This window comes from Perca flavescens, chromosome 15, assembly GCF_004354835.1.
Source record: "Perca flavescens isolate YP-PL-M2 chromosome 15, PFLA_1.0, whole genome shotgun sequence".
Classification (NCBI taxonomy): Eukaryota; Metazoa; Chordata; class Actinopteri; order Perciformes; family Percidae; genus Perca; species Perca flavescens.
The window spans coordinates 13,852,639-13,866,639 of record NC_041345.1 but is presented as its reverse complement, the minus strand read 5'-3'; positions in this window follow the sequence as shown (position 1 = coordinate 13,866,639).

Sequence of the window (14,001 nt, the reverse complement as noted above, 5' to 3'; positions counted from 1 at the left end):
TTGGGAAAAGGCATTGTATGCTGCTGTCAGTCAACTAGATTACAGCTCTGGAGGATCCTTATTGCTCACCTTCCGAAAATAAGGCTGGCCAGAAATATCTATAGATGTCTGTTTTTCCCGTTCTGGAAGGTTGTGGTACAAAAAAAACTCAACATGAGAGACATAATCGGAAGACTAAATCTTAGTTTGATTCAACAAAGCTGCTATCAAAGAATCCTCACACACTATAACCCTGTAGATTCAAAGATCTAAAATAGCAGAACACGTGTGGTTCAAACCCTTAATCCCTTTCTATTTTATTTGTTTTGCAGCTATGTTCATATTGTATTTTTTTGACCTCAGTTCTCTGTTCACCTGTCAACATCCCCACTGAGCTGTCAGCTTAGTTAGCCGTGGCCTTGTGAGGTTTATAGTGTTTTGATGGCTAAGAGACGCCTATTACTGCTGTAAGAGGCTTTGCTCTATCATTAGCACTATGGACACACAATGCTTACTGCGTGCAAAGTAATGATGGACAAAGAGTGTATTGCTCCTCATCTGTCCAAAGTCAAACCATCATAAAGTTTAGTTTAGTTTAGTTTAGTCTAAAAACCATCATGAAGCCCCTTGAAGTGCTTTTCTCTTTTCACTTATAAAATTGTTTAGAATTCTTTGTGGCACAGCTTCACCTGGTACACTTTTATCTATATGAAGCGAGTATTGACTTTAAAAGTAAAAAAGGGCAATGGTGTGTGTCCAATCTCAGTTAAGAGAGAGTGGAGGTGGGTTGTTGCATGGTCTCTATTTTTGCCCTCCTGCTGTGTGTCAGGTTTTGAGATTCTGGAGATGTGCAGGTGAGACCTGCTGAAGATGTGCAGGAACCGCTAGGAGAGCTGCAGTTTTGGGAGGTGGGGAGCAATTAGTTTGTTTTTTTTTTGGTTGAAATTGGATTTTATTTTTGTCCACTCTGAGACCTCCATCTTATCCTGCAACCCAGTCCTCCCACTCAATTTCCATCTCACCATGCGAAAATTGAAGTGATATAAAGATGTGAGCTAGAGATGGAGAAGACAGGCAGAAATGGTTGAAAAGGAGGGCAAGGGAATGGCAAAAAGATGCAGACAGCGAGATATCGGAGAGAGTGAGATGCAGGGCGGAAAAGGTGGCAGCACACATATTTCAACATTTCCAGTGCATAGCAGCAAATGTCTTGACCAGATTCCTTATGATAGCCTTTACTCATGTGGAGAAACAAACTATGTAGCGATCACACTCCACTAAATGATTTACTTTAAACTGCTTAGCTTCAAATACAAACTACTGAAAATGAATGCATAAGAAACCAGCATTTTATAAAAAAGGTAGCAGGGTATTTGAGAAAAAATATAATCAGTTAAATAGGAATACAGCTTTAAAAATCATGTATGTAATTTGTCTATGGCCACTTAATATTCAAAACGTAGGTGAAATGAAACAATGCCAGCCGTGCCCACTCTCCACTCAGGTGGAAAGACAGAGACACTCATACATACATATAAATAGTGACAGAGACATTGCTCATCTTGGATGCATTACACATTGTGATTTGATAACAGGGCGGTCAAACACAATCTCTGTACTTCATATGCATTCCAAATCCCTATTTTTTGTAGAGTCTACAATGAAAAGTATTTAACAGATTCACCAGCATGCTAAAAAGAGAGGGAGAAAATCATTAGCTAAAAGTAAAGAGAGAAATCAATGAATAGAAAAAGGCCCTAATAGCAATGGTGGGATGAGTTGTGTTCATTTGGTTTGCATGTATAGGTCGACAGCCCATTAGACAGCATTAAAAGGAAATCAGATTCTGGCCTTCCTCCAAAGACATTAGGGGATGGGGTCAGGCTAAAGACAAACTGGTAATTGACCAATAGATGCAGGTAAATTGTTGGTCCCTGGGAGGAACAACAATTTTGTTAATTGCATTTTTAACAGTGGGTGAGGGGATTTTGGATTGCTGGTGTAGAACAGAAATGACAGTGCTGCAATGGGCCCAGCATATGACAGTCCTATTACTTCTAGTTCTGTAAACACATGTCTACCAGCTCAAACACAAATATCCCAGTAATACAGAGTTAGTATAAAGTATTCTGGGATGTTGCATTGGTAAAAAAAAAAAAAGACAGCCTAGAACGATGTAAATATAAACACAGAGATAGGTTTGGCACATTCATACACATTTTAAGAACAGGTTGTAATAAGTTCTGCATAAATAAAGAGTTAGGGTTGGTTCAGCTAGACAAAAACTGAAGTCCACTGAATACTAACAAACCCTCAGGAGCCACCTGTCAGTCAAACTAATGGACACTAACAATAGTAAGGTCAATGCTTTTCACCTCCACCAAGGAGGTTGTGTTTTCGGTTTGTGTGTTTATCTGTCAGCAGGATTACGAAAGAACTACTTGCCTGATTTTCATAAAACTTAGTGGAAGGGTGTAGTGCGGTCCAAGGAAGAACCCATTACATTTTGGACCCAATCCATATTATGTGGCAGATACACTAATTCTTTTTTATTTTTGTTAACATGCATAGCCTTGGCGGAGGTCTGTGCTCAAGTTGTACATTCGTGTAGCCTGCTAAGTATGAAGTTCTCAACAGATTTGACCATGATGTGGGCAAGCATCTTGCACATTATTTGTTGATCAAGTGTCATTGATCATGTGTTTTTTAGTCTGTTAATGCAGGTGGAATAGAAAATCAAAATGATTGGAATTGTACATCTTAACAAACATGTCAATAAATTAAGGAGTGTCTACAAGAGCATCTATTGCAATATACTATACTGTATGTAAGGTATTGTTCACATAATACAGGATAAAGTGCTGTATTTATTATTGTAGTCTGTGAAGGACAGTTAGTATGCTGAACACATCCACTAACAGCTACGGACAATGGTTGTTCACGACACGTGCCAGTCATTTTGCAGAGACTAAGTGAATTCCAGGCTTGGTGCCACAGGACTGAGTAGTAACTTGATCTCACAGTAACATGCAGGCTTGAATTTGATCAAAGCAAAAGAACCCAGGCTAACCAATTACCGTGGGGAAATCTGATCTGCCGGTAACACGCTGTACAGACCTGCCTACACCTCTCTGACCCTCTGAAGACAGACCCTCCTGGTCAAACATGGGGCAGCATCCTAGTTGATGGGTAGGAGGACGTGGGAGATGTGGATGTAGACCCCTCGCCCTGCAGGTGTGACTTTGGACAGTGGAAGAGTCCTGCTGCTCAGTTACAGTGATGAACGACTTTGCCTACTCTCTGATAATTGCTCACTCAGGGGCAGAGAGAGGTCCATTAATCAAAATGAGCTGAGGTACCACAGGACTCCTCCACCTATGGCAAACTCCAGCATGCCTCAACAACCCCGGGGCAGACCCGGAGGCGTCGGCTTCAAATAAATCTTGCTGGTCAGGACACTGTCATTCTGTGGTGACAGTCAGTGCATCTGCCTGACAGTCCACAGTCTAACCTGCTGAACAGAGCAGACACAGGTGGAAGAGGGGAGGGGATTCCATTAATTGACTACCAAATGGAATAGCTTCTTGAGCTAAACTTGAAGCACACTGCACAATGCACCTTTGGGATTGTCACACAGGCTTTGTTGACATGCCTTAAAGTGAGGGAGAGGGAGAGAGATGAATAAATGTGAGAAAAAGACAGACAGAAAGAAGAAGAGGGAGAGCAGTCTTCTTTCTGCTATGACAAATTGAGGAAACGCATTGAGAGTAAAGGCCTGCGATTGCTTCTTGCAGTAATGCAAGAATCAATCAAGAATCAAAAATCAAGATGTCTGTTTGTGGCTGGTGATGGTGACAAAGTATTTAGGTTTTATATAAATAAAGGAACGGATGCCAGATCACTTTGTCTCTAGATTCAAATCCATGAGACCAAAGTAAAGTAATCTTGTTAAGGGACAATTCTGCTCCTTCACTTAGATTGATGGGAAATCACAATCAAGGTAACAGTCTCATCTGTTTTGGGGTATTTGCTGATCCCTTTAGTGCTGTAATTTATGGAAGAGGGAAACAATGTGCACAATATGTCAAGCTTTGATGTTTTACATATTTATATATTTACATTTTACATTCATATACACATTTATATTTATACATATTTAGTATTACATTACTTTTCTGCCGTGATTTTTTTTTTTTAAAGTTTTAATAGCAGACAAGTTATTCAAAACTTAAGTCTTAAGGTGGGTTAGTTGTCATAGCATCTCTTCAATGCAGGGTAATGTCTCCAAAAACAGTTAAAAATATTATGTACAATTAATGAACTCTGAACATGTTGTGCTAGTAAGTTCATAAGTTTGTTTACAAATGTGTTTTTATTATTATTTATTTCAATATGCATCCTTTGGGACATATTTGCACTTCTGACTCTATGTCAGTAACAATTCAGGAAATAGTTGTACTCAGTCATATTTCACTAGGGCTTTGCAGAATTAATTCATGAAATGTACAAAAATGCTTAAACCCTGCCACGACCTAGACCTTGAATTTTTATCAACAAACAATGATGCATCAGGAAAAAAGATACAAAATTGCATTCTGGGCAATGTAGAAACCAATAACTTTTACAATATTTTTTTTCAGCTATAAAAAGGCTCATTTGTTTTGTATTAGAATGATCACCTGGATCTGCAGCTCCCCTTGACTTTACAGAGCTTTATAGAGTTTCAGCGGATTGTTTAGCTGCCCAGCCCACAACTTCACTGTTTTGGTTCTTACCGCTCTCAAAGTGTCGTCTTCAGCTGCAGCGGCAGCTGTTTCAAAGAACAAGCTGTAAAAACCTGTACACTACTTGGTCAGCACCAAACAGCAGACAGACACGTTAAGCAACTAGCTGGTGAACATACTGGGGCTTTTAGCAGCTGAAGAGACAGCTATTTTCCTCAGCAGTTGGTAGAGACCAAAATCTGAGTATGAATATTGGACATTTGCGAGGTGGCAAGAAACACGACTCCAAATGACTGCTAATGCTGCTCCATAACTGCTGGGTGTTTAAAAAAGCAACTGTTTGCTAACAAGTTTGCTATATCAACATTAAAGGTGATGCTATGTCAGTGTCAGGTCACTTGTTTCTGCTACCCCCTAGTGACCAAACAAATCAGTTATGGCAGGTTTGATAAAAGACCAACACTGGTAATCAATACTGATATGACATATAATTGTGTTCTAGTGTTTATATTATGATGAGGGCTCAGAGATTTGGGATACATTGTGAGGTTGAATGGGCGCAGCAGATTTCAGGCCCTCTATCCTTCACCTGAAAGGCAGCTCCCAACTGTCTTCAGTGACAAATCTTAGCATTCATGTCAGTGGGAGCCAAATCTTATTATCATTCCTGGCTGAAGGTGGGCATACTGATCCTGGGCCTTTTCTCCTCCTCAGTGTGTGGATGCCAATGTTTTTAGATGGCTCTGTAGGAGTCCACATCACACAGCTGGTCATTAAATGAAAATCAGTTCCTCCCATCTCATCCTCACACACAATAAACTACCTCCACCGTTCTCAATCTGCAGGCAGCCCGTCTATTTCACGGTCCAGTTTATGTGCTGTGTGTGTCACTCCTGTCCTGTGCTGTCCCTGTATATACCACACATCTGCCATAATGAGGGACAGAGAGGGAGCCTTGGCTTCAGGGCCTCACATGGGAGAACACATTATTGCCCTTGCATTATATAGATTGTAGTGGTTTATCCCTGCCCATCACATTAGATTGGACATCAGCAGGGTGACTGAGACCTACAGAGTAAATGAGCAGTAATAGGCACCGTGTTGAACACTGAGAGAAAAATATGGTGCTGATGTCACACTGCTATTGAGACAGATCATATATATGACAGGTCATACATATTGTTCCCTACTTTCATAAGAAGTATGTGCTTTTAGTCCATCTGTTTGAAACACAGCTGTAAAGATGGAAGAACTGTGCTCTCACTTACATCACAGGCTCATCTTCCAGACAAACCCTAACCCTTCCATATAGAGCATAAATGAGTTTAATTGAATTTTGGCCGTTCATTTTATAGCGTTTTTGGTCACACACAGTAACACACACACACACACACACACACACACTCACACACACACAGTCAGACGCACACACACACATAATGTATGCAGACAGACAAGTTACATGAATTAATAGCAGGCCTGGGGCTCACAGTGCCACCTGCTCTTCACTCAGAGACATGTAGGCCTACTGTGGGGCTGCCAGCACTCCAGGTTGTAGCTGTCTTCCCCCACCGAATGTCTTCCAGAAACTTCCACTAGGCATGTCCATCCAGCCTCTCCTGTGCTTTGTAGTCATTACATGAAGCATACACTTCATCTCGAAGAAGAGGAATGAAATCAGTGCCTTGTCAGCATATTCAGCTGTTTCATAGAAGGTCAAATCTTCCTTTTAACTCTCCAATTATCTATTTTTATTTAAATTTTGCCATAGACACATTGATAATTCCTCCCAAGAATACACAGCTATGCTTGACGCTCTGTTTGACGCTCCGTGGGATTGTACGATCCAATGTAGTGATTGGTCATTTAGTTGTATGCCAGGCATGCCGTGTGCCTCTCTGTCAGGCAGTAGTGCTTTGACTGCAAGTACAGCCTGTACCTAAGAATTAGTCAAGAAGAGTGATGGTGTGTTCAAGGTGAAAACTAACTCTTTAGTGTATGCTCATCTATCTTCCTTCTTTCATTCACAGAATCATGGCGCTCTGTGAAAACAGTGCCCACCAAAACCAGACATGATGTTTAAAACTGATGAAGCCCCACCTGGCTCAACTGTCCTCAAGCTGTAATAAAGGGTTCAGCAAAACGTTCTAAAAACATTCTTTGTGCTGTACAAGGGCAAATATTCAGGCTAATAAACTGGACAAACCTTTCTTTATTCAGTGAAAAAGGGAATCCATTAGATACCACCAGTGTTAACAGAGTTTTTGCTATCATTGACAAAAGAGAAATCTAGCTGTTTTTGCTGTTGGAATTGTATTCATAGAAAGTAATAATTCTGAATTGGTTGGCTTGTGTGGAAGCAATCTATGTCCATGGTAAATAAAAATATATATGACTATGATGTAGGTATGAAGAAAAAAAACATCTGCAGCATGTAATAAAAGTGATGCCATGTAATGAAGAGCAAGGCCAGTATCTGTGAGGGAACCAGAATGGTTATTATACAGGCTCCTCTCATTTGCCACTGGCCATAGATCTGTTCTCTGCAGCTGTGGGCACACAAGCACAACACACACACACACACACACACACACACACACACACACACACACACATCTACATGTACATGCACACATGCACATGCATCAACAAGAAAAATTGATTACTACATCTTCCTGATTGCAGCCCCTCTGTCTTCTAAATCTAAATTGCAACTCCAGACACAAAAGCAGCCCATGTAGCTGCAGCACACTAAATCAATCTCTCCCACTCTCAAGCTCCTTTACTGCCAAACAAAAAGTACAACCTTTGCAGAGAAGTGAAAAGCCCAAGAATGTAGAAATATGCCATGCAGGACAACGCTGTCTGCCTTCTATGACCTTGCACTTCATGTCCAAGGCTAATGGACAATATGTTGACTAGCCTGATTAGTCAAGATGTGCAAGGAGTTTAAATTTACTGTTTTCACCAAATGCCCTTTGTGTATTGTCCCAGAATAAAGTGGCATTTATTGTCCACATACTGTATAGTGTTTAATTTTCCCCGACTGTGGCTTCATAAATTCCCTCCACATCCGAGAAACAATTGGACATTATTCCACCAGGAACCCTATCTGTCTAATTACCCAGTGACTTTACACTCCATCGATTTGCATTCTTAGCTATTTAAATTATACAATACGTTGCATTTTAAACACTGACAAAACTACTTAAAATTCAGTGATTAAATTCATTGAAGTATAGCAGCAGTTTTGAGAGTACATATCTACTATGGATTACTTTAGAATCACACCCCCAGCTTGTGGTACTGATTCAAGGGTCCCCACCACCATCACCACTCCCTCCATTCATTAGGATACATTTATCTGGCATCAGCCCTCACACATCACCTTAACTTTCACACTGCATTCCCTATGCTTGGTCCCCGGTATTGTTCGTCACATGTATCACAAACCAGTCTTTAATGAGTCCTTATCCGTCACTCAGACAAGGCACTTAACATGAGAATGAATCTGAGGCCTTGTCCTTAGCAGGGGCCATTATGTGTAATGGTTGTCAGCTGTTTGGAATGCATTACCCATGTGCCACTGAAATGCTCTCATTTGTACCCTTGTCTAATTTAGCATTCAAGTGTACGCATGAGCACTCTTGGATATTCAACAGCGGATGTTGGAAAAGTTGCCAACCTGAATGGATCTCTGTGATTTTATCTATTCTTAAAAAATATGTTAGTATGAAATGACTGAGGGTGAAAGGTGTCATTGACAAAAAGATAACACTATTATCTGTGATAGCCCTTTGCAGTTAGCCTTGGATGAAGTTGACTCAGTTTCTTCTTAGAAGAGGACTCATCGGCATCAACAAGGACAGTGGGTCTGCTAGGAATCTAACAGGCCTTCCCACGGCTTTATAAAGTGGCAATTTTACTCTTTTTTTCTATTAGCACAGAACTCTGTGTGATATACCTCAACAAGCTGCACTGAGAATGTGTTCTCAGAATCCACTTAAATGAAAGAATAATAGTTGTCCCATATGTGAGTATCAATGCGGTATAAAGTCAATTTAGGTAACACTTTACACAAACTAATGAGTAGTTAACTAACGAGCAAGGCGCTATGTGTAATGAATTAAGATAGATACATCTAAATGGTGCTTCCCACTTGATATGCACCACCAGACTAAGACTACGTAGCAGATAATTATGAATTTAAGCATATTAAAGTCATAAAAAATTGTAGCTAGGAGCTGATAATCTCTCTCTATGAAATGTTACGTGGCATTGATAAGCAGCAGATGACCATCCGCTCATGGAAATAAGCTTAAGGTTTGCAATGAGTGCGGCTCAGTGTAGCAGTAACTTAAACTGTAGAACAGGAGCTCAACAGAAGATGTAATTATGATAGGAAGAATAGTAAAGCAAGCTGTCACATGTTACTTTGAATTGAAATATGTCTCCAATGTGTAGCTGAATATGAAGTATGTGGAGAAAAGGTGAATGTGAAAGGAATTTATTAGAGGGGAATAATTATACAAATGAGGGGGGCAAGAAGACTTCCCTTTAGCCAATATACATTTTAGCCCTCTATAAGAGACACCAGTTTGCAGGAATCCATTCATGTTACACTCCTATATAAACCAACAGCATAAAGTATTACAATGCACATATCAAACAACAACCAAGATAAATATAAACTTATTAAGCACAATTTATCATTCACACTGAATACTTCAAGTAGATGGTGGCAGAAATCAACGACCAACAGAATGCAGGGCATGGCTACAAGCATATCTGCAAGATATTTAGATTAGTTGGATACAGGTGCTATCTGCAGGAGAGGAATAAAACAGCCAAATGGCTTCCGATCAATAGTGTGGGGACACTGCAGGCAGAAAATTCTGCCCTGTATGGGCAGCCCACTGTGGGCCATGTTACCGTTGTGAAATCTGGGGCACGTGTGGGCGCCATACTTTGGGGCACAAAGTGTGGGCAGAGTGTGAGCTGGCCACACTAAACAGAGTGTTAATGTTGTGTTTTGACACACTATGTGCTGAGACGTAAGAAATCTGCCAAAGATTTCTGTGCCTCTGGTACTCTGTTTTGACACATAGGAAAAATATATATTTTTTCAAATATTTTTGTGCCTTGGCCCAGGGAGCATGCTGGAGGCTAGTCAGGGGCTGAAGACTTAATATTAGGGGTATTAGGTGAAGGTTAGGGGACCTGGGGCTGGCCCGGGGAGCTTGCTGGAGGGTGTTTCAGGGCTAGAGAGACAGTATTAGGAGCACTGGCGGGGGTTAGAGGGTCTGAGGCCGGGCCGTTTACTTACCTCAACTGCAGAGGGTACCCACTCCTTTTCCTAATGGGCTTTGTTTGTTTCCACTCCATGGATCCACTATCAATACAATGTTGTTGCAATTATTACCACCAGCAACCATTTGGAATGATTGGATTTGCTCCAAAGGCTGAAAAATAGACTTAGGCTATATCATATGGTTGAGTTTGCACTGCTGTAAATACATAATTGGATAAATTGCATGCTAAGAAAGCCATTTTCCTGCAGGGGAATTAAAAAAGGACAAATGTGCCAATGTCAGTTTAGTTTTTTCTCCTCACAAAAATCATTACTGCATGAATAGCCCCCATAGCACTGGGCAGCTGTATAAAGTAATAGTATGACATCAAAGTTGCTGTGAGTTTCTCATTTGAAATGCACACACAAAGTTGAACAACCATGCAGATTAGAATATACAGACAACACGCGCACGTCAGTGGAGGAAGATCTCGGGGGACCATGCTGAATGCTTTGCACACTAGAGGTTTCATTTGGAGCCCAAGCATTTGCACATTGTACAGTTAGTAAAAGGTGTACATGTTTTGGCCATAGACTGGCATCAGCACACAGGCCCATCACCTTTTGTCGTTAAAGAACCCCCTGGAGCAAGAACGTTCTGAGGTTACATGGTTTAGAGGTGTTTATATTCAGCCTCAGTAGCACCTTCACACTACTTGCTGAGCCTTGGTCATTTTGTCACTGTTTGGAGACAGCGGCCCATGTCAATATTGCAAGCTTTTAGAACAATAAAATATGTTTATGATGTCTAAAGAAACCTAAGGTGAGACATTAAAATAAATAAATGTATTTTCTTTTGCAATGAAGACACCACACAGGGACTCTGTTCTATTTAATTTACATGAAGACAGAGAGAGATTGTAATGTTGTTATTACCATTGCTTTTATTTGTTTATTTTAAGGTCACCTGCAATGCTTTGACTTTTTTTGTTCTCTCCATCCAATCCTTGAGAAAAAAAATTAAACATAGTAGGCAACTATTCATTGATTTACTGAAGCAATCTCTTACATGAAACATTACCTAAATACACAAATCCCCTTGATCATAACATGCCACTAGCATCGGAGGGACACTGGGTATTTCAAAGTGGCAATATCCCGAGGATTGCTGCATTGATATTACACTTTAATGTAATCTCAGGAGCCGCTGAGCAGCCCAGTTTGATTGGATAATACCGGCACATTGAGCTCTCTGGCATAAATCTTCATTCCTATGTATAAATCACTCAAAATAGAGCAAGGGGATTTGAGTCACAAATTCAAAAAAGCAATAACCATGAAGGAGGAAAAGTTCAATACAACACATTTCCACATGCCACTGAGCAGTAACTATTATGGCTTGGAAGGAGCCCAGTAGTATAGGAAGTAGACACGAGGCTCTTCAAAACACTTTTAAATGAACCAATCACCCCTATGATTGTTATGGAGACAGTCAATCAGGAGGTAAATCCAGTGCTTGTTGAGGACACTTGAGCACATGATGATTAAGAAGCAACAACTATATAACAAGAACTGTGTGGAGTGTATTTTTCTTTCATGATAATAGCGTCTGCAAACTACCGCACATAGCCATGTTGTGTTTGGGTGTGTCAAGGCATCTCATGCATTTATCATTCTACACATTATGGAAAAAATACAGGTTTATGGGAAAGTTCAAAAGCACTTTTCTGTAATTCAAGTCAGGGGTGTGACTTTATTCTCAAGGTGGTTCCGGTCAGCTCCGGGTGAAATGTGACTTCCCACAGAAATCATTATTTGAGTATCACCTGCTCCTAAAGGGATATTTGACCCAGAATTTGAAATTCAGCAGTTTTTTTTTTATGTTCTATAAAACATTCCAATAGAGCTGTCGGAGCACTGCTGACCTTGAGACTTGTCACTCACTACATGACTTTATTCTTTCACTGCCCACTTTGAAGCAGTCTAAGTTACTTGACTTCAAAGTCCTTCGTTGATATGTATTTCCTGTAACATCAATGCCCAAACTGCTAACCTTAGAGATTATTGCAAGAGAGTAGTGGATCTGATCTATAAACCAGAGTTCAATAAGATTAGGTCTGGACTTCATGGACAGTATTATGCACAAAGGAGCTCTGGGTTGAGATTTTGTTTTTCACAGATACACAACCAGAGGACACCATTGGTCAGTGTACAGTAGAAGCATGAGGTTCTCAGGATTACAGAAAAGTGCTGGGCTGCCACCTGATGGTTCAGCTTCATTGTGTGTGTAGGGATGTGTTGCACAGACATTTTAACCATTTCACAATTCGGGGGTGGCTTTAATCCAAAGCACGGTAAGCTACTACAACTGCACAGATGTGTAGTAAATCCTCTACAGGAATCAAATCCCAGCAGTGTTGGTGAAATATTTGACACACTGATTTACAAAGGTACACTCACATGGCTGAGTTTAATTAGACACAGAACATGAATTGGCCTGACTGCAAACACATATTAAGAAATAAGACCATAGTGGTCTTTGTGGCTCAACTACTTACATCCTTAGGGTACTGTCCAAGTTCACACTGGCATCAATGTGATTTGTGGGTCTGACATGTTTTGTCTGCACCGAGATAACAAGAATAAATGAACAGAGCAGGCAAGAAGGCTTGATACAGACAGAGGTGCTTTTATTCATGTTATTCCCTTTTTATACATTGGTCCTTCGGTTTAAACGCAGAGTGATTGGCACGGCAATCACCGGAGAGTTTCCTGGCACCAAATCCCACTGTTTGTTAATGCAGAGCACCGTCAAGAATTCATATTCATACAGTGTATCTCAAGTGTCACCTAGTCAGAGTATTCAGACTCAGAGCACACTCTCCTGGCTCTCTGTCTGTGGAGGTGCATCAAAGAATCCAAATAATTACAGCAGTAGCCATATGATATCAAGATGGTTTAGCTCCATGTAGATAAAACATCTCATCTCAGGGCAAAATTTAAATTACATATTTTAGTCTTCCCTTTCATATGCCAGTGGACTTTTATTTTTGTTGTATTCGGTGATTACCCAGGGCTTGCTATCTACATTACTGAGCATTGGTATTTTAGTGGTCTGTTCTAACTGTATGTTGAATCTGCTGTATTTGCCATGGGTTTCCATTGTTAATATGATTATCGAATCTCAGTGTGATTAAACAAAAGTCTATATATATATATATATATATATATATATATATATATATATATATATATATATATATATATATATATATATATATATATATATATATATATAGTATATCTAGAGGTTTCAAACCTATTATTTTAAATAATGAACAGAAAAATAAACAGACCTACAGGAAATGCAATCAGGGCCAGATGTTGTCATCACACCGAAGTGATATGTTTTCACAGTTAGCCTACAATCCTGGTCGCAAAAGTTACTATTTATTCCCAATCAATATAAATGGGAACAACCATTTACAGAAAGTTGGTGATAAAATAGTAATTTACAATCTTTTTTATATAAAATACTGACGTTTACGCTCCACTGTTTTTGGGGAATTTGACCAAAAAAGCACAAAAAAGTATATTGTTGTGTAATTCAAATGTTTTTGTCAAGTGTTACTTTCAAATCTCAAACATGTATGGTATCAAGAATTTGACTTGATGTTTGATGTGCTTGTATTTGCATCCATTTTTCATTTTCTGCCTGTTAGTAGCATACCTAATGATGGGTTTTATGACCCAACTCCTAGGCATTTATATACAGTATATAGTAGGCCAACATCCTATAGTACCACTCTCTCCTGCTGTACAGCTCTACTGCACTTGGAGAGTCTCTACAGCTATGACCATCTGTATACCTTGCTGCCCAATTTTACATAGTGATACTTTATTTTAGATTAATGTTACTGAGTTATACTGTGCCTTATACTGTGCCACCATGCCTTTGTACCAACAAAAAAAGTTTGTTTATTTAAGTGCCACATGTGCCTACATTTA